Source organism: Protopterus annectens, chromosome 3.part1 (assembly GCF_019279795.1).
Source record: "Protopterus annectens isolate FY-2018-M chromosome 3.part1, PAN1.0, whole genome shotgun sequence".
Lineage (NCBI taxonomy): Eukaryota > Metazoa > Chordata > Ceratodontiformes > Protopteridae > Protopterus > Protopterus annectens.
In genome coordinates this window covers 1229693797-1229717257 of record NC_056732.1, presented here as the reverse complement: position 1 = coordinate 1229717257, position 23461 = coordinate 1229693797, and the positions used below count along the sequence as shown (strand labels likewise).

General features: G+C 41.3%; 1 protein-coding gene across 1 annotated transcript in view; it reads left to right on the top strand.

Annotated features, from left to right (window-relative positions):
• Positions 1-23461, top strand: part of LOC122797762 (serine/threonine-protein phosphatase 6 regulatory ankyrin repeat subunit A-like) — a 2341865-nt gene that overhangs the window by 581529 nt on the left and 1736875 nt on the right. The window lies entirely within an intron of this gene.

The following is a 23461-nucleotide window of genomic DNA, read 5'->3' as shown; positions in this document are numbered from 1 at the left end:
GCAGTTGTAACATTGCCTCAAGATTCCCAGATTCACCAGCTGGACCAGAGAGGAGATTGGCAACTGACCTTTGGACATGCTAGAATAGTATTGGGAATTCCTTTATAACTGACAACAAAAAGGACCAATGGGGAACAAGGTACTCAAGGTGAGTTTGTGAGGGTGTAGTGCTTTTAATTTGTTAGTGCTGGCATATATAAATGCTTTAGTGAGCAAGTGCCAGGTAACTCAAATGCAATGTGTTACAGGTAACTTAAATGCAAAAATGACAAACAGTAACTTTCTTTCAAGTGAAACAAGGAAATAAGTACAGTAAGCAATGCAGATGTCATTAGGGATCCACAGAGGCACTGTAAAGCTGCGTTTCAGGTGGAATTCGTGTTATAGGGAAATAAGCAAACAAGCATACAAACAAAGCTACATTCAGCAGGCCTGGATCTAGTCTATGCTACAGCAAACAAGGTGTACCAATTTCAGTAAGAAACAGTTCAAATATGCAGGCACTATAAGCCTTTAGCCAGCAATTCCCAGCTCAGACGGGCAGAGTCCAGCCTCTCCTCCCACAAGAGTGCAGACCATGAACCTTCGTAATGTAAAATAACTGGCCTGAAGCCCAAGTGCTTAAACCAGAACTAATACACATTTAGAATAACAGACACTGTGCCCTCAATCAGCAGTTCCCAACTTAGTAGGATGTAAGCTACCTGTCCTGCCACCACAGTATCCTTGACATTTAATGAGACTCACCCTCCTGTCATAGTTAGTTCTGTGTTTTGGGGCTGTCAAGCATGGTATGAAGTGAAACCTGGTAGTGCTATGGTGCTCTTGGGAGTCTTGAACCTGTTGTCTATTACTGCACAGATATCAACATTCTCCATGCAGAGTAGAGTTTGGACTGCATGCATCTTGCGGTTTACATGTCCATCATTGAGTATCATTACTTCCATTTTCTTATCCCCTGTGCTACCTATGTAGGTGGCCTTCTGTTTTCAGCCTTACCACCAGAATGCAAAGATGTGCAGACATTACACTATGGTAATTAATAGGGGTGTACCAAACAATACAATGACAATCATACTGTTAATGCATCAGGCATGCTGGGATATACCCACAATGATATCATTACACTGTACTGTTGACAACATGATAATATTACTACACTTCTATGTAGTCACCCTGTGCATCAGCACCATGTTAACCTGTTCCTGCATCAATGTTACAGATTGCAGGAGGTGGCACAGTTTCATCATATGCGCAGGGTGTGTACTTGGTATGCCTGAGTCTGCCACGGATACAACCAATCGACCTGTATGTGTGTGTGTGTGTGTTAGTGAGGGACAACAGTACAAGATGGGGCAATGTTGATGCAGTGTGTGCGTGTATGTGTTAGCCCTAGGTGTTAGCATTATGCATGTGGGTATGCATGCACACAGTTCCACCTCGTGGCTGCCATATATGGGTGTTTGTGGACAGCCACAGAGTGTACCTGCCAGGTCATACAGATCACTGTCTTTGGCCATGGACATGGTACCTGTGCCTGGCAGGGGTGCTACGGACAGTATCAGGTACTAAGCCGGACTGGGTATTGTCATCAGAAGTAGTTGGTTGATGACTGGAGACATGTCCCTGCTGGGACTGTCCAGAGCCATGTGCACGTGGTCTCCTAGGGTGGTCTGATGACAGCACAGACCCAGCATTGCTGGGGCTGGTACTGGCACTATGGAGCGCCGCGGTTTGTTGTCATCCGCGAAGACTGCCATCAGCTGATGTTGCTGGCATACATCCACGTCAATGCCTCAACCGTCCTGCATTGCCCTGGCTCATGGACATGTAGTTGTGGAACAGATCTAATGTGTCCCCCCAACGTCTGTCAATGACCTCAGTGAAATTACGGATGGCAGCCGCAACGTCACGCATAGTGTCATTCATAGCAGTGCGATGTGCTCTCAGCTCCCTCAGACCCTGTCTGGTGTACCGTTCCATATGTGACTGTGCCTGCATTACAGCCCGGAACATAGCTGAGGTTGAAAGACCTCTGTGGGCACGTCTGACAGGGGCAGTACGACCATGGATGCTCCCACGAGAACCCCTGGACATCTGCCTGTGTGGTACCATGTCAGGACTCTGGCCATGGCTGCTGTGAGGGGATGCATGTACCACTGATACCACATTACCCTGGTCAATGCCCACTGTATGCTGTCCATCACCTAGGGACATTGGTGACAATGGATGTATTGGCAGGATGACTGTGCGCATTGATGGGTTGACAGCTGTGTACTGTCGATTGGCTGACCAACAATGGACCCTGGCACACCTCCCTGCGCCATTACACAGGTATCATCATTATCACTATCCCCAGCAGTGGATTCAGGTTCCCTGCTGCACACCACCAGAGCAACACCAGAACCTGTGAGAGGAAGACAGGAAACACAGTTTACAATGTGTACACAATGTTACCACAGATGCACACAGGCACATGCACACATGCACACATGCGCACATGCGCACATGGGCACATGCACACATGCAGACATGGGCACATGCACACATGCGCACATGCACACATGCACAAATGCACACATGGGCACATGCACACATGCACACATGCGCACATGCACACATGCAAATGCGCACATGTGCGCATGGGCACATGCACACATGTGCACATGGGCACATGCACACATGCACACATGCACACATGCACACATGCGCACATGCACACATGCACACATGGGCACATGCACACATGCACACATGCACACATGCACACATGCGCACATGCACGCATGCACACATGCACACATGCACACTCCTCAGTACATGAGATACAAACACACAGACACAAACACACCTGCAATCAAACACATAGCAATACTGTTTGAGGGTATTATTACTATTATTATCATTAGTATTAAAGGTATTGTTATTACACATTCACCAGCATGGATTGGCTGCCTTGCTGTTACACCAGAGGGACCTGCACAAATAAGACATTTATTGTCAGTGGGCACAACTGTGCCATTGATACTGTGAGTATGATACAGTGCAGTAGTACAACAGTTGGCTTTCACAGGTCTACTGCTGATATTGAGAATATCACTCTTGCACAATAATTACCAGGATAACAGCTACAAGCACAGTACACACCTCACACATGCATAAACTACCAGTGTAGAGAACAGTCAACTATAGATATGGCATGTTACCTGCACGCTCCAAGTCCACATGCTGGGTGGCTCCAGCCTCCATCATTACACATGTCTGCGGATGTTGTTATTGTTGGGCTGGAGCCACAACACTTAGGAGGAGCCCCTCCAGTCTGGTGAGGGGGGGTGTATAGCCGCCCCACCACCTGTGGCAAGCTGTTGCCTGTGGATATCAGATGCACGCTGACGGACATTTCTAATTAAATCACTGCAGTGATGGCGTACCTGCTCATATGTCCGGTTATGCATGCCTATGTCATTTACCCGACGGACAAGTGCAGCCACAGTGCAGCCCTCTCCTGCTGGTTCTGGCTGGTGTGGGAAAAGAGTGTGGCAAAATCCCGCACCAGGCTCTGGTGTATCTCCTCTTCCTCTGCAGCAGAGTACGTGGGGTTGCGCTGGTGCACCATTGCCCTGGAAGGAAAAGAAAAATATGTGAGCAAGTGATATGGCACAGATAATACTCTACTGTAGTGATATCACTGAACTGCCATATATAGCATCTGTCTATCTATTGGGGGATACACATGTAAATGACCACATATCAGTGCTCAGCCAACAACTGTGTGACAGTGCCTGGCACACTCCATACAACAAACTAGTATACTCCAGCAGTCGGAACAATGTTTGAGGTCCAGTGCACAACCTCACACTGGGGGTTTGTATCAAGGTAATGTATGGGGAACATTGTCAACCCATGCAATGTATGCAATGCACAGTAAAAATTTCACTGGTAATGCACCCTAATCTTTGTTTCCATAACCCTACCTACACCGCAGTCACATACAGGGAACCACAGCACAACATATGGCAATGTAGTATGTTTGTATCCCAATACCTGACACATCTTTCTCTGGCCTCACACCAAGGACACACACTACCATGACAGACACAAAGTCATGCTGAGCAATCACACCATTACAGACCTTGCACACAGTCAGTGGCACACTCATTCCACCTCACATAGCTGGTATTGCAATGAGTACATGTGTGTGTGCATTGTGTCATAGGTAGGTAGTATGATATTGGCCCTGGGCCTACAGCAGCATACTGTTATGCTACCCTGCCCCTTGGGACACATGTAATGTGATTGTACTTGCTCCTGTCAAACAGTTACACAGGGTGACTCATATGGCATATTACCTATCTGCATAACATTCAACAGGGGTATGTCTGACATCTACTAATGGGGAGCCTTGCTTCTTAATGCTGGGTGGTTTACTCCAGGGTATGGCTTATTTGTGGGTAGGAACCTGTACCTCCACCATGTGCTCTTTACTGCGGTGCCAAGGATGATAGACATAGGTCATTTAGGCTGGGGATATTGTGAGGTGTTACCATGGTTGTTGGACAACTGTTATGGGTATGACTTAACTATGTATATCCAGCAGTGGTAACCTCTGTGTAGGTAGTATGGAAGGCACTCTATGTGTGGTTTTGTCAGTCACTCTGCATAGGTAATGTGTTTGAGGGCATTATCACTGTTTGTTAGGTATGACTGTGTCCTTCTCCCTTTCTGTAGTTGTCATGGGAGGTACATACCATGTAGGACATTGCGAGGTGTAGAGGGGTACAGTGACCTACATTTCCCTAGCTGACACACCATTTCTGCTGACAAATACCATGTACAGGTATTACAAGACTAGTGTGCCACTGTGAATATCAAAGGGGAGGCTATTGTACACTTGTTTCCCATGTTCCGTCCTGACACATCCAGTAGTAGGCAGGCAACCACCTATGTGGTGGTTAGTGGTGTAAGTGTTTTGGAATGGGGTATGGTACTCCAGTATCCACACTGGTGTTCAGTCCATGCCTTTGTCACCAGGCACCTGTTGCAATACATCTGCACACATGTGCCTCTCTCAGTATATACATATATATATATATATATATATATATATATATATATATATATATATATATATATATATATATATATATATGTATATATATATATATATATATATATATATATATATATATATATACATATAGAGAGAGGGGGAGAGAGAGAGAGAGAGAGAGCGATATTCATATACATACATATCTGTAGACATTCATATCTGTCTGTATATGTGTATGTATCTATATATATATCTATGTATGTATGTGTCTATTACATATATATGTATATACATATTCTATCTATCAATCTATATATGTCTATCTATTTATACATCCCTCTCTATCTATGTATACATATATGGATATTATAGATATATATGTATATATATATATATATATATATATATATATATATATATATATATATATATATAAATATACATACATATACATATATATATATATATATATATATATATATATATATACCTTTTTATTTACACATACGAATACACACACTAACATACTGCTAAACATCCATTACTGTACAACCTACATTGTACGTTGCACTACAACCTACATTGATATGTGCACATAGCAACCTTCAAATACATATGTATGTCCAGCCTTCACTAACAGTTGCAGTATGTCCCCTGCCCTATGCACATCTTCATATATATATAGATACAGACTGCTAACACATATGGAGGGTTCACAGTATGTAGACTATTAGATTAGTTTACATTACCTTTGTTTGTCACTGATGTTTGTGATGGCTTGCTGCTTGGTGGCCTGCTGCTGGTTAGCTTGCTGGTTTTTATTGTTTTTTTTTTGTTGCCTCTCTCTGATTCTGTTTTTCTCTTTTTCACTTTTTCACTTTTTCTGTTTTTCTGTTTTTCTCTTTTTCTCTTTCTCTCTCTCTGTCTCTCCTTCCGGATGTTGCAATGAAAGTATTGCATGTGTGGACTGGGAGTACAGGCTGCTTTTGTAGGTATATGCACATGTGCATGTGATGGCCTCTGCACCAATTGTTAGCCAGCATTTACTAATTGCATGCAGCCTGCTGTGTGGTAATTGCAGTTCTCACTGTGATTTCAGGACAGTGCTATAAAATGTTAGGTTAGGTAGCCGTAGCCCTTTCAGATTTTCAAGGTGGGGACCATTCTGGTATGCTGTGGACACTGTTCTGTGAGTGTAAAGGTTGGTATGTCTCTCATATTTCAGGCTGTGTTGAAGGCACTGAAATGCATGTTGTACTGAAACCTGATTATTGCTTCCTCCAGTTTATTCTTCTCAGTGTGTATGTTAACTGACACCTAATAATACTAATACTGTTTAAATGGGAGTATGTGCTTTCCTGTGGGACTTGTGGAGTAACTGGTATACAGCAGTGGCTTTTGCAATTTGTTGCTATGGCTTCACTATTTGGCCTTTACATTCACTCCTTGAATGCCTGCTAGGTGTCTTTACTGGAATGTGTTGCTATGGCTTTCCTATTTTCCATTTACATTCACTCCTTGTAATGCTTGCTATATTTCTTTCAGCAGCAATTCCTTATATGTTTGTTGTGGTTTGGTGGTACTGCATGCAGTCTGGTCTGGCCAAGGTGTGGGGCTTGACACCTACAAGGGTATTTTATTTTGCTGCTGAGCAGTAGTGGGGCCTTGTACTTTGTACTAACAGTTATGGATAGCAGGCACATGCAGCTTGTAAACTGCTATACTGTCCTTATTTTATTAGTTGGCTTCATCCTTTGATATTTGTGGGTTGTATACCTACATGCGGGTGTGCTTGTGGAAGCTATTCTACAGCTATTCACAGAGTGTGTGACAGCAGACAGAATTATATGCCTGTGAGTTTGTGACACTTGCAGGCCTCAGATACTCTCAGGTGTATATTTTATCAGCCTCAGGGAATGGTACATATCAGTGGGATACACCCGTAATATATTTCAGATATTCTGCAGTTGTGACTGTGGGGTATTTTGAGCATATGTATTACTACACCATTTCTGACATGCAAGTAGTGCATACTTTCAGTAATTGACAGTTACCATTACGTGGGATAAAACACCTTTCTGCCTACTGTTAGTACATTTCACAGGGAGTCAGTGGGGCACAGTTAACATTTGTTTTCAAATCATGGACATCCCTGTAAATCAGTCACATTTGCGAAGTCTGGCCTCTTACCTATTCAAATATGGCAGTGTTTATCCTGCTCTGATAGTGTGTGTGGTTTGCAAGGTACTACTGTCACATTATTACCTACTAGCTACCGACTAGCATGGCTGTTTCTCTTCTCACACTAATGTTATACAAATCCACAAGAATTGCCAGTAAAGATACAAGGAACGCTTTGTGTAATAGCCTTCCTATATTCCCTTTACATTCAGTCCTACTATTTCATGATATATTGCTTTCAGCATAAAGTTCTTGTATATCAGTCATGGCTTAGTAGTAAGTCATGCAGACTAGTGTTTCCAAGGTCCTGGGTTCGAGACTGACAGAGGAATTTTATTTTGCTGCTGAGCAGACTACAGGCCTTGTCATTCAGAGTGACTAAGGCACTCTTAAGCACTTGTAAGCGGGTTAGCGCTGGTTTGCGCGGAGCTCACGCAAGTGCACTGTCGCTAGCTTCACAAGACACACTTTTAGCTAAGCGCACTGACACCCACTTACAACTGCTTAAAAGTGCTTACTCTCGCACACACCGCTAATTTCTTTGAAAGAAAAGAAAATGGGGAGATAGGAAAGTGGTGAAAAAGGGGGCACAAAGAGGGTAGGACAGAAGGAAAACAAGCTCGGGATTTGCAGGAAGGATGTAGGAAAGGCCCATAGATGCCCATTTCTTTCTCAGCAACAGCTGTGCATATGTCTGTAATTTGGTGTGAAATTTGAAACCTTCCACCCCTGAGAGAGGGGTGAGGACAACAAAATATGTTGTACAGCCAATTGTAATTACCAGTTCACATGTCCAGCAGACATGTCTGCAAAATGGGCAGCTATGTATGGGGCGTAATTTTTTTGCGGGAACAGAGTGCCCTTTTTTATTTTTTTTTCAGGTGAGAGTGGAATGTGAAGTACAGGAAGTAGGTATATTTGGGGAGGTAGGTAGGGGAGGTTAACAGACAAGACAAACAAGACACATACAGGGGCAGAGTATGACACATGTGGGGGGGAAACACAATTGACGGGGATGGATGTTTGGATATCGCGAGCCCATGAGCCCACAGATGGCAACAGTGGAACTGAGATCCCCACCCATGGGCAGTTGCCACTGTGCCTTTCCAGCCCAGGATGGGGCTGTGCTGGGGGCTGTGTAAGATGGGCAGCAGGCACACCCATGAGTTGCGCCACCTGAGCCTCAAGCTGGCATAGGGGTTCAAGCACAGAATGCCTGATCTCGCTACGCACCACAGACCGGACACTTTGGAGGGTGAGTGGACGGTCTCCTCCGGCCATGCTTGCAGAGGGGGGACGAGCCCCATCTCCTGCAGTGCTTCCACCCGAAGGTGGCACAGGGCCACCAGAGGAGGTTCCAGCCTGGGCACTAGTGCCAGGTGCACTCGCCAGCTGAGGTGGGAGAGGTGGGTTCGCTGGAACCCGCCTTCCCTGTTGTCCTATGTTTAGCAATATTTTATGACATTTTGGGTTAGGAACAAACAATACCATTCAAAATTAGTTGTAACAGCATGCATCAGTATTCCCATTAACCAAACACCCATGAATTCCAAACATTGAACAGCAAGCATAACACATGCATATTTTGAACAACAGTACACAATCCAACAGCATGCAGGGTTGATTGATGGCAACAGGCCATCGGGTTTGGATATGTGAACAGGGCACATGCAGCAACGTACGTGCAAATATGTTTGAACCAACAGGACCAATGTCCATAGGAATTAATTGTGAAGACACATACCCAGTTTGTTGTGGAATGGCATTATTTGTGAATATAGGGTAGGGTGAAGAAATATTTCATTAACAACTTCAACTACCTATACATATGCTGTACATCTCTAGTAGCTGCAAATATATGTACCCTACAGGTCTTAGTACAGTTTCCTATATGTAACCTTAGGAATGTTGGTGATGGCACTGTTACTGCTACATTAATATACATTGCATTTTTATTCATACACGTTCATATCTGGCTGTGTTCAGGTACAGCATCCTGCTACATTTGATTTATATGGCTCTAGACAACTGTGGATGTTTATTATTTCATACAACCATACTATCTCCATATTGCAAGGGTACAACAACATATACAAATTGTGGGACAGACACATTCAGCTTCAGTACTTTATTTCAAACATTTCACTGTTTGGTTGTGCTGTCTCATTTATTTCATTATGTACTGACTGCAGTATACTTTATTCAGAAGTTATAACAGCTTTCTTGGTCGATTCATACCTCTTTCTCACACTCTCACTTGTTTTATTTTTACAATTCAAGATGGTACTTTATTCTAGGCGTTATTAACATGTCATACTTCGTTACAACAATCCTTTCCAACAGACTCACTTGTTTCATATGGCAGATTTTCAAAGGGGATGTATTTGACACATATCTATTGTCTTTAGCTTGTTTACCACTAATTTTCAGGCTGCAGCAGGTTATCTGATATTACAATACAGGTGGGAAATCTCTATTTCAGACTTGTTTAATTTTTATTTCTGGATTACAGGCTGCATCACTTATCTAATCATACAGTACTAGCAGAATCTTTCTTCTAGTGTTATTTGAACTTTATTAATATGTAACTACACTGAACTCTTTTACAAGTTGTCTCACTTATATTGTATAACAATTACAGAAAAATAATTACTAACCTGCCTGGTGGCGCAACCACTCCAGCCTTTCACCATAGGCTCGCCGATTCGCAGAACGCACACCTGCAGCTGTAATATAAATGAAGTAATATTGGAACATTCATCTCCATAATATCAGCTAGGATAATTCCTTACATACATAATTACATGGATACTTACTCAGTAGTGGGGCGTTGGGCATTTGCCAGGCCTCCTGGATCCAACGGTTCAGTTGGTCCTGCTTTCGTCTCTTCAGGTCCGCATCGTGGTGACGGACCTGTTCACCAGTCCTTGGTATGCCTGTGGCACTGGTGAGATCATGTGCCAACCGGTTCCACGCCTCTGCCTTGTTCGCTTCCCACAGAACCTGGCCCTGCATGCGTTGAGCCTCATGATCGTGGACTAGGAGCCAAACCATGTATTTGGACTCGTCAACACCCCACCTCTGTGCTCAGAAGCGAATACCCTCTCCTACACCTGCCATCCTGACTGCAAATAGGTTCCACAATCAGTTATGCTGTGTATTCTCACCTATGGGGTTTATATATGCCATTTTTCCCGCACTTATCTGTGATTGGCCATTTTGGAATTGTATCAGCTTAAAAAAACCTGCTTTGTCATGCTTCTATTTCCATTCATTCCCATATATATTCTAATACTGAATTTTGCAGTACAGCTGTTATGGCTTAGTGGTTCAGTACTTTGACTATGATGCCCAGTATCCTGGGTTCGAGCCTGGGCATTGCTTTTTTTTTATTTTACTACTGTCTAGACAGGCTAGGAGGTGTGTCTGTTTAAAGGCGGCTTTGATACAGGTTGCTCAACATTGCCCGCCGGTAAGCCGGTTGGCGTGCTGCGCAGCTCCCTGCAAATGGGTTACGCTGGTTAACGCGTTATTTGGCTATGAGCACGCATATTACGCTATATGAAATGTTGTGCAACTACGGGCACACAGTTTCAGCGTGTTAAAGCGCTGCTCAACTCCGGGCACTCATATTACACCTGTTAAACCACTGGTCACCTACGGGCAATCATACTCAGCTTGTTAGAGCGCTGCTCAGCTATGGGCACTTATAAAATATTTTTTTTTATTGTGTCAGATTTCTTCAAAAAAAATGGCCCATTTCATTACATTTTACTTAAATTATAGTTATATATATATATATATATACATATATGTCAGGGGATTGTTTCATGCTTATTTCACTAAAAATAAAAAAATGATGTTGTTGGGGCTCGAACCATAACTACCTCCTCTTTGGCCGATGTCTCTACCGCTATGCTATTGCTACTTGGCTTACTTTGCATATTTAGATCTTATATGCTTTTTCAATGACTGCTAACTGCGGCTGAGCGAAGGGCACACCCGTGCAAATGAGCGCAATTACAGGCAAACATTTTTGAAATTATAAAAAAAAAATTAAACTGTTAATTTTTATGTTTTACATTTCAGTTGGGTTTATAGTCTGTGGGGGCATGTGTGGTGTTGTGTTTCTTGACATTTCTGCGGACTCGATCGTGGGAGTTTCCTTTCGGGACTGTGAATCTTCTGGGGGTGTGTTCCTTTGCAGGACTCGCCGTGCGGACACTCCCCCTACTTTGCTACACGGACCGTGTTAGCCTAGGAGGTGATTCAGCATGCCCTCATGAATATGCATGGCGTGCTGACATCACCCCATTTAACTGCAGCCTCTGTGTAAGACTTGCTAACTCTTACACGGAGGCTTCGTGAATCCTGCCCATAGTTTTAAATAATTATATTGAAATGACAATCCAAAAAAGGCTTATTGATGCCAATAACAAAAAAGATATATAGCGAAGTCCCCAACTGTAGCTTGAATAGAATAGTCCAAGTGCATTCAAGCAACCATAAATGAGGAATTGTATTTTTATATAGTCACCAGTACAAACACATTCTAACAGCCATAAAACAGGAACAGTTATTTGTATAGTCCCTGACTGGATTCTACATTATGGTTTAATCCGTGCACCCTGTCTCCTTGCTTGTATTTGGTTTGGTCTACATTTTGGTGTGCACACACTGGAGACTCTTGGGGAAGATGGATCTAATATAGTGGTGTTTCACCCTTGCATAAGCTGAGATAGGTGCTGTTCTACATGGCATCCACTTTTATGACATCCTGAATTACTTTTAAAGTTTGGTATACTTTCTACCGGGTATAAATGTAGTATCTTTGTTTGGGCTATGATTCAAGGATCCAAGTAAAGTTCACCTGTTCGGAGTTTGGCGGCTCATTTCTTCTAAGCAAGTAACAACAAACTGGGACATTATTTTCTTTTTTCATCGAGCAGTCGTTTGGATCAGGTACTGCCCTAATACACTTTTTCGTGATATATAATCATCCGTTGGCTGTTTTTTTGGACATTACTTATCGCCTGGATGTTTTTTGATATAATATCATCTTCTGGCCATTAAACTGTTTTTTGGCAAACATACAACTATTGGGATTGAAACTGAAAGTGTCTTAACAATCTATATCACATTAGGTGACTTAGTATGGTGCTTTTGGTTGTACTGATTGTTTTTGATATAACATCTTGGCGGGGACGCCATTTTTGACTTTCTGTTACTTATATACGCTCGGGATCCATCAACAGCAGTCTTTGTGGCCAGGGGGCACCGTTAACACGGATGTAGAAGCAGAACAATTGTTGGATAAACTTTGGATTTTCCATTTTTGAAGTAGGAATTATGGATCAGGGACTATACAAAGAACTGTTCCTGTTTTATGGCTGTTAGAATGTGTTTGTACTGGTGACTATATAAAAATACGATTCCTCGTTTATGGTTGCTTGAATGCACTTGGACTATTCTATTCAAGCTACAGTTGGGGATTTCACTATATATCTTTTTTGTTATTGGCATCAATAAGCCTTTTTTGGATCGCCATTTCAATATAATTATTTAAAACTATATGTGTTAAGCAATGTGCATGCTTGAGTTTATGCTTTATTACATCATTATGTGATCTTATTGGTTCTTAAGACAATGTTGATTGTTTGTTGCTGACATTAATACTCTACGTATTTTTACAGGCAGGAATATATTCAAACAGGGGATGGTTTTTGGGTCCATGGTGGATAGTGATCAACATATTTGCCAATAAGCAGGCTTATGTGACTTTTTCATTAGTATTTTTTAGGTTTTTTGGTGACATATGTGCTGTTGGGGTGATGCTACATTGAGTTCATTACACAGTTTATCATATTGTGGTTCATAAGGGTACGCATTGCCTTTCATATTAATGGCAATTGCGCATAACTTTTACAGTAACTGCTGACAATATAGACACTCACTAGGACTTGGATATTCCATTATATGTTTCAATCTCAAACCAAATATTTATTTTGGGGGCTTAATTTTGGGCTCTTTAAATACATAATATATAAGGTTTTCCATAGCTAGATTCAGGCCTTTGTGTTAATTATTTATCTTAGAAGTATATTTTTTTGTTTAACAGTCATTGGTGAATGATTATCTGGTTTCACTCCAATGTAACATCTTGGGAATATTTAAGCACTTTGAACATAGGGTGATACCTGTGATACTATATCATACAAATATTGGATATATTTATATATGTGAGACCTTTTTATCCACAATTGGGGCACATTTATTGGTTATTGGTGGGGACGGAGAAGAAAGGTCAGTCCTCTATTCTAAAATAGTGTACATCTGCATTGAGTGTGACAATCTGTTTTTACAGATTAATTATTCCATTTTTTAGGCCTCAAAGGTGTTGGAAAGGCAGCAGAGACGATTGTCGGCTGACCTTTACTGTTGGTCATATATCTAGATATATCAACCTATACAAGTTATTAATTTATTCAGATTGTTTACCTTGGAGCTCTGTATTAACAGGTAATAAATATATACTATTGGGTGGCAGAGACGGTCGGTCATCCGTACACAACTTATTGTTGTGATTCAAGTTGGGCAAAGATACTGATAGACCATCCATAATCTCTTTTGATGGTATTCATCTACCAGTTACTGTTTACCATTGTGTGGCTCAGGATGTGGTCCTTTAGTCACACCTGATCTCTAGGTGGGAACCTTATACCTGTATTTTACTTAGTTATATTTTTAACAATATATTTTTTTTTGGTTTAGCCACTGAAACAATTTTCAGAGTGGTTTGACATATTTATACCAATTGATTTTCTATATACTATTGGTTATATTACATTGATTTAAAAGCTCTGTTTTAGGGCATCTGGTTATTCACTTATTGATTAGGAATACGCTTAGATATGGATCTAACCAAGTTATTGGAAGGACTGTCAGCAGACCGTGATAATTTAGAAATCTTTGATTTAGCACAACCCAATTCAATAAACTCCAATCTAGGAAGGGAGGATCCGAACAGCCTTTGTGGCATCCTATTTCAGAAAATGACAAAAAATATGAGGACACTCAGGTCCAATATATGGCATCTTAAATTATTCAAAGCTTATAAACTAAAGGATATCACACCAAGAGGTTTTAGAGTCCAGATCCAACATTTGGTGAATCACATAGATGACCAACTATCCCAGGACTGGACCCAAACACAACATAAAGCATCCGTGCTTTTTGTTGATGCCCTAACTGAATAGTATGAAAGAACAATCAATCAATGCATATCAGAGGTTACTGCCAATTGTGAAGAAGTTAAGGTCTATGAGGCAGAGCCTTTTTTAGTAAACATTTGAATAATTTGGCTAAAGATTTATCACTGTTAGAGGAACAACTGATTAAGAAAAAACACAAAAATTCAGAGAGATACCATGGATTATGATAAGGGAAAGATTTTTTGTGACCCCAAAAAAATGTACACTTTTATGGTTCTGGTCACAAGGTAATCAATAGGAAGAAAAGACCACAATCTATATTAAGAAATAAAGAACAAGGCTATAGTGGGGCATCAGGGGATGATTCATCATCTATTACTGATTTAGATTCTTTATCCACCCAAGAATCTCCAGCGGCCAAGAGGAAACCAAACAGAGACCCTTTAGGTGTAAGAAACACAGGGGGGGCAGGAAACACAGAAAGCATACACAACATTCAACAGTTATTAGAGAAGATAACAACTCATTGAACACTGATAATGTGCACAACATCTCCTCTTACAATTTGTCAGAAGCTGAAATAAAACTGCTTAATAAGGGTCTCAACTTTGTACCTTCTTCTTTGGTTCCTGAGCATACCTTGGTCAATGATGTTACTGATTTCTGCAGATTACTTAACCTAAAAATATTTTGTTCTGATACACAGAATACTCAAAGACCTACTGATTTTCGATTTGGGAAATCTAGCTTTATGCCTCCCATGGACAAACATGTCGAAGTGTTCAAGGAGTGTGTACTCAAAAGATTTTCATTTTCACCATGAAACACACTGTATGAACCATAATTTATCCAGACCTGAACAGTTAGCCCTACAAAATCTTAGTAAGAAACATAATATAGTCATCCTGCCAGTGGACAAGGGAGGGACGGTAGTTGTCATGGATTGGAATATGTATAAGGCTGAGCCAGAGAAATAGTTGTCAGATGTCCGTTCCTATATACAGATGGTTATAGATCCAACTCCCAACTTTAAGAAAGAAATTGACTCTTTTCTAGACCTAGCCATGGAGGAAGGCATCATTAGTCAAAAAACTTGTAAACAGCTTAAGGTTTCTCATCTCCAATCACAACATCTTTATTTATTGCCTAAGATACACAAACATTCTACTAATCCTCCGGGATGACCAATAGTATCTGGCAGGGGTTCCTTAACAGAACCTTTATCTGCTTTTCTAACTGAATATTTACAGCCCTTGCTACCTCTGGTTGGGTCTAGAATTAAAGACACCACACAATTTCTTAATATTATCCAGGACACACAACTAGAACCAAATTTATATATAAAAATGACAAAAACACGATCACTGCCTCAGAGCACCAGCAAACAACCAAGCCTTGGAAGAAATTCCTTTATTCCACCGACTTGTTCTTAATAGCTCTTACATGCTCCACAATCCTATCACATAGTTTGCGGGTGGTCATACCTATGTAGAATGCTTCACAGGTTACACACAAGGCCACATAAACTATGTTCTTTGTGTTACAATTACATTTTCCAGGGCAAGGTGAAGAATACCCCCACCCTTTCACACACACGTAAGACCCTTCTGCTATGTACCTACAGCATCTACAATGACCACACTTGGACATCATGGATGCTCTACTCTTGTCCTCACTTTCCAAAATACCTTTCAAGTTGTTACCTTTACTGTAAACAATTCTTGGATGAACACCTAAAATCTCCTTCGTGGCATCACTTAAACAATACTCCCACATCCCATGTAGTACTTTAACTATGTCATCACTTCTCTCATTAAATTTCAACACAAAACATGCTCCACTTGCATTTGTCCTATTTTGTCCCTCTTGATTGATCTCTGACACATTTTCCCCCCGTAAAATGGGTGAATATAATGAACATCTCTGTTTATACACTTCCCTTTTCAATCTTAGTAACAATTTGAGCGGGTAACCCCTATCCATCAACATACCTATCAACTTGAACATTTCCTGCTTGAATAGACTTTCCTCACTCACCAATCTGGACAATCGCACCATCTGCCCTTTTGCCACCCCTTTTCTCTGATGGAATGGGTGGCAACTTTTAAAGTGCAAGAGTGAATTGGAATAACTATCCTTTCTATATATGGAACTAGTTAGACCTTCTTCACTCTTGACAAGTGCTATGTCCAAATAGTTAATACTATCCTTCTTCCATTGGAAAGTGAATTTCAAAAAACTGGTGGTGTTGTTTAAATACTCAATAAACTCCTTTGCCTGGAGTTCATCTCCCTTCCATAAAATAAGCAGGTCGTCCAAGAATCTGTTGTACAAAATAATGCTCTCCATAAATCTCGTTGGGAGAACAAAAGTTCTTTCCCAAGTTAAAAGAACCATGTTCGCAAAGATAGGGGCACACCTAGCACCCATGGCCACGCCCGAACACTGCTGAAATGTCTCCCCTTCAAATTTGATGAAATTATTCAAAAGGACCATCTCCATTAAATCACAAATTAGATTAATCCTATCCTTGTCGACATTTTTACTCATCACTAAGCTCTCACGAAACATGTCCAAACCCTCCTTGTGCGGGATGGTAGAAAACAAGTTGACCACATCTACAGTTAAAAAACTATACTCCCTAAAATCTTCCTTAACATCCCTAAGTCTTTCAAGGCAATGCCAAGAATCTCTTATCACATGCGGCACTTCCTCTAACACTCTCTTACACATGAAGTCCACAAAGGAGGCTAAGGGTTCAGTTTTAGAACCCTTAGCTGCTACAAGTGTATAAACAGAGATGTTCATTATATTCACCCATTTTACGTGGGGAAAATGTGTCAGAGATCAATCAAGAGGGACAAAACAGGACAAATGTAAGTGGAGCATGTTTCGTGTTGAAATTTAATGAGAGAAGTGATGACATAGTTAAAGTATTACATGGGATGTGGGAGCATTGTTTAAGTGATGCCACGAAGGAGATTTTGGGTGTTCATCCAAGAATTGGTTACAGTAAAGGTAACAATTTGAAAGGTATTTTGGAAAGTGAGGACAAGAGTAGAGCATCCATGATGTCCAAGTGTGGTCATTGTAGATGCTGTAGGTACATAGCAGAAGGGTCTTACGTGTGTGTGAAAGGGTGGGGGTATTCTTTACCTTGCCCTGGAAAATGTAATTGTAACACAAAGAACATAGTTTACGTGGCCTTGTGTGTAACCTGTGAAGCATTCTACATAGGTATGACCACCCGCAAACTACGTGATAGGATTGTGGAGCATGTAAGAGCTATTAAGAACAAGTCGGTGGAATAAAGGAATTTCTTCCAAGGCTTGGTTGTTTGCTGGTGCTCTGAGGCAGTGATCGTGTTTTTGTCATTTTCATTCATCTGTTTGCCCTGTTTTTGGGAAGTGTTTCCAAATTTATATATATATATACATGCTAGACGTCACCTCGCTATTCACCAGTATTCCACATTGGGCAGGACTAGAGGCTATCCAATACTGGCTGGATAGATCAGGATTATACACTCCTGGTTTTAATACATTATTAGTTTGTTTGACGGAACATATGTTGTCCAAAAATGTTTTCTATTTTAATGGGGGGAGGTACTGGCAGGTCCAAGGTAAGGTGATGGGAGCATCCTTTGTCCCCATCTATGCTGACGTTTTTATGGGTTATTTGGAGGAAAAACTGATATATGATGACAATCATAATATATTCTTGGATGAGATAGATATTTGGAGACACTATCTGGACGACTGTTAGGTGGTGTGGCAGAGTGATGTGCTCTATGCCAAGGAATTCATAGAATATCTCAATGAAAACAAATGGGAGATCCAATTTACACTTAATATTGAACATCATAATATCACCTTTGTGGATGTCTCCATTACTAGACAGACGGATCACACACTTGAAACACAGGTATACAGAAAGTTTCCACAGTATAACACCTTACTGCATGCCTCTAGCCATCACCCGCGCCACATCATCCAAAACATTCCCAAATCTCAATATCTACGCATTAAGCAGATTTGTTCCTCCGAACAATCTCATGGGCCCTGCCAATATGATCTTACCCAAAGATTTCTCAACAGAGGCTATCAGGCAGAATATTTGAATCAGGCACAAAGTTTTGTTGACCAACTAGACAGAAGTCAGTTATTGCAATATAGGGATCAAACCATTTCCAAAAAACAAACTTCACAACCCATCAGGTTAGTAACTACCTTTGGATGCAACACAAATTGGTTTAGAGACATTATTAATAATCTTTGGGATATTCTAATCACCTATGAAAAACTAAGTAATTGTCTTAGACCTCGTTGTTTATTTTCATATCGGAGAGGGAGACCCATTAACTCATATTTTACACACTATAAACATCATACTGAGCCAACCAAACAACAAACCACTTTGTTTGGAGATAGACTGTCAGGCTGTATAGCCTGTGGTCATTGCCATGCTTGTAAACATATAGTTAAAGCAAAATAGTTCACTAGTCAAAACACATCTAGAGTTTATGACAACAAATGTTTTGGGAATTGTAGTAGTGATTGGGTAATCTATTTTGCTACCTGTTTTGCTCTGCGTTTTACCTAGGGCAAACATCAAGACCTTTCAGATTTAGTATTAGTGAATATCTAAGTGATATTAAGAACCATAGATTATCCAATGCACTATATAAACATACTTTGAAACACAAAATTGCTAAGTTCACATTTACTATTATTGACAAAATTGAATGTAACAAGACATGTAAATCAGGATGGCATTCTATTTTAAATCAAAACAAGTCAGGATGGATCATCAGGTTAGTTGCACTATTCAGTCCTGGCCTGAATGAGTTAAGCTAATTTGCTTAATTACTTAAATAATTAATGGATGATTGTAATCAATTCTTCTGACTTTTTTTCTTATATAAGCATGTGGAATTGTCTATTCACATTAATGCACTGATAAAGGCTATTACTCAGCCGAAACCAGTTTGCTACTTATGGATTTTTTGGGTTTGCCCTAATAAATATATTTTAAGATTTAATTGCAACTTCTCCTGGTGATGGATATCTTGTTTTGGATTCTACATTATGGTTTAATCTGTGCACCCTGTCTCCTTGCGTGTATTTGGTTCGGATTACTCTACAAAGTACCTATTTCTTGTGAGACTGTGCCTGAAATTAGCATTACATTGTAGTTCACAAAGTGGTTTATAAGTCATGAAGCAAGTCAGGGATAAAAAATTAGTTTTAGATGGATAACCTACTGATCAGTGTGTATTTACTTGAAGATGTTTTGTCTCATAGAATTTAACTCAGTGAGTTGAAACTCAACTAACAGACTTTGACCTTTTCATTAAGTTCCTAATTACTTGAAACAGGCATACTGAGTCCTTATTGATATGGGACTCAGTGGAACATAGTTGAACCATCTGAGATGCTTGCACGTCATTGAAGCACTTTCTTCACACTTCATTTTTGGATCATTATATAACCCTCTTGGAGCCGTGACAAGTAACTTTTTTCACTGAGATGAGTGACAATGTCTCGAAGGAAATTTTTGCTGCATCTGAACTAAAGATGTTGTAAAAATTACTTTTGTTTTAAAGTTTATTTTATTATCTAAATAAATGTTGGCATGAAAGCAAAAACCGCATAAAAACTGATCACTTATAGACTGATTTTTCTAATGTACAAACGTTTCTAGCAATAAAATTGCACATAGTTCTATAATGTAAACTATCTTGTTCTCTTGCACCATTGAGCATGCAGTCTGCCACAAGGCAAGACTCATAGATGGCTGACTTCTGTCCCCATGCCTTAATTAACATGTTAATGGCCATTGTTAGAATATTCTAATGATATGTATGTAGCTGGATTGCTTCTAGGAAGGTAGCTATGTTTTTCAGAAATAGGATTGTTCATAGGTTCATACTTGTATACTAGGCTAATGGCTCTGGGGCCTTTACAAGCCTAGCCATAGGATTACCCTGACATAGTGCCACCTGACCTTAGTTCCCAGTGCCTCTGTTGAGTAGAGCCACTGGAGTTATCCCCAGTGTGAATTTTCTGTTTCCCATTCACTCATCAAGATTTCTCTTGAAGAGGGTCAGCGAGGTGTTCTGCTTGACATGTATGGGAAGTCTGTTCCGTAGCATGGGCAGTCTCTGGGTTATGAATCTGTCCCTCTGGCATGTTCTGTTAATTGTGGTAATGAGGTTGTGGTCTCTGGAGTGCGTGGTGTGGAAGGACTAGGATTTCTTTAGATGTAGCATTTCTAATAGAGCTGAGTCAGACATGGCTTTGTAAGTCAAGCAGAGATCCCATCTAAGTAGGCGATATGATACAGAGAATAGTTGGAGATTTTTGAGTCTGTCCATATAGGACAAGTGTTTAAGGCCTAGGACCCTCTTTGTGAGGTACATTTGCAGCCTCTCCAGTTGTTGCAGGTGTCTAGTGAGGTACATGCCAAATGGGCCATTGTACTCGATGATTGGCCTAATGAGGGAAGAGTAGAGGGAGACAATTACCTCTTTCTTCCTGGATGCAAACCCCTTAGCAATGAGATGTGCCACACAGAAGGACTTTCTGACCACAGTAGCAATGTGATCAAAAGAGAGGTTGCTGTCAACCTGTGTTCCCAGATCTCTTATAACGCCTTCTGTGTTCAGTAGACTACCATCAATGTGGTAATTCATGGGAAATGGGTTTTTCCCAAAGGGGATAACTCCACATTTTTTTGGCATTGAGCTTAAGGCCATGGCTCTGACACCAGTCATTGGTCTCAGTGAGGCCATTCTGTAGGATGTCAACATCACTTGGAGAGTTAATAATAGCTCCCAACTTGCAATTGTTTGTGAACTTTGTCAGCCAGAGTCCCTTTGTGTTGGCCTGGACTTCAGAGAAGTAGGTACCAAACAGGTGAGGACCCAGGACTGAACCCTGTGGGACTCTAATCATGACTAGTCAGCAGTCTGACTTGGAGTCAGCTACTTTCACACTGTGGGTTCTATCTGTGAGCCAGTTTGCAGCCCACCTAGTGATATAGGGGTTGATGCCAAGCTTAGTGAGTTTTTCTATGATTCCTGAGTGTGGAATGGTATAAAAAGCCTTGGCCAGATCAAGGTAGGCTGTATGAACCACCTTGCCTTCATCCACAGCTCTGGTGACTGACTCAAAGAAGTCGAACAAGTTGAGCAGGCATGATCTACCCTTCACAAAACAAAACTGTGTGGGATCCACAGTTTGGAGATTCCCTATATCCTTGTTTATTAGGTCCATGATGATGCGTTCCATAGCTTTGCATATCAGACTTGTCAGGCTAATGGGGCAATAGTTCCCAGGGTCTGTAGTCACTCCTCCTTTGTGGAGAGGGATGACTGTAGCAGTGCGCCATTCGGTAGGGACAAAGCCTGCAGTGAGGCTGTAATTGAACAGGGCACACAGGTGAGGTGCCAGTTCACTCTGTAGTTCATGTAGAACACAGGGATATTGTCAGGTCCCATAGAAGCTGTATTCTTGGACTTGGACAGTGCTGTTTTAACCTGTGCAGCAGTAATACTGGGTGCCTGGCAATCTACTGGTATTGTGATTGGCCCTTTGGGGGGGAGGGGTAAAGTTGGCACTGAATCTGTTGGCCAGTATACTGGCAATATCTGTTGGCTTGGTATAGGAGGTACCATTCTGCAGTAGCTCAGAGCAAATCTGGATATTGCCGTGGAGATTCTTTACGTAACTATAGAAAGCTTTGTGGTGTCTTTACTATCTACTGCAATTCAGTTTTCATAGCTAGCTTTAGAGGATTTGATGAGGGATTTCAACTTTTTGTTGAGGCTGATAAGGTAGTTTTTCGAGTCTTGGGTCTTCACCTTATTCTGCATCAGTTTCCTCCTTCTGTTGTAGAGTTTGTTTATGGCAAGTCACCACCAGATTGGCTTCCTTTTTTTTGGAGGAGAGTGTCACTGTTCTATTGGGTATGGCAAGATCCATGCATTTGTGCATGTGTTCGTACAATGCATTGGTGTATGGTTCTGTAGTCACTCAACTATTCTCCATTTGCGTGGGTGCCATGAAGTTAGCCATCTCTGTTTTTAGGAGTCCAAAGTTAGCTTTGGATAAGTTTTTTCATGGTGGTTACCTTTGCAGAGGGTGGGGGGTGGGAAGGATGTGGATTTCCACGGTTATTACTTTGTGGTTGGATCTAACCAGGGAGGAGCTGACTACTGGTGTAGAGCAGCAGTCGCCCATGTTAGTTATGACCAGGTCAAGGATGTTGCTACCTCTAGTGGGGATAAGAATGAGCTGGTCCAGGGCATTGGAATTAATGAACTCCAGGAAATGTTGGACAAGTGTATTGGTACAGGAGTTGTTTACCCAGTTAATGGAGGAGTAGTTGAAGTCACTTAGTAAGAGAGTGTTAGGTTGGACTCTAATATTCTCCCGGGTGCTTAGTAACGTGGAGTGTGAGTCTTGGGACATGGTTGGGGACGTATAGCAGGCTACCACCTGAATTTCTGTCTTACCCAATGTTAGCTGCACCTGAAGTATCTCTGATGCGTTATGTTGGGCTCCCAGTCTGGAAGTGTGTGCATCCTTTATGAATATGGAAATACTATTGCCTTTGGGGCTTCGGTACAAGTTCTGAGGGCAAAATGTGTGGAATGAGTTATAGCCTGGTAGTGCAGGGATACTTTCTGCTGCCTTGAACCAGGCCTCTGTTACAGCACAAATGTCGATGTTCTCCATTTTAAGGAGTGCTTCAAGCGAGTGCATTTTGAGATGTAGACTACTAGTGTTGAGCAGCATGACCCTCAGGCTGCATCTGTTTGTAGCTGTTACGGTGGTAATTTGGTCTTTGGAACACAACCTAAAAAAAGGCACTATAGGGGTTGCAAGAGCCTTTGCCAGTATCTGGAAGCCTAGAGGTGACAGATGCAGGCCATCTCTGGCAAAGCATCGAGGTCTGTCAATCATGTCATCCCAGGCAGACAAATACTGGATCCCCTTAGAATGGCATCAGAAAC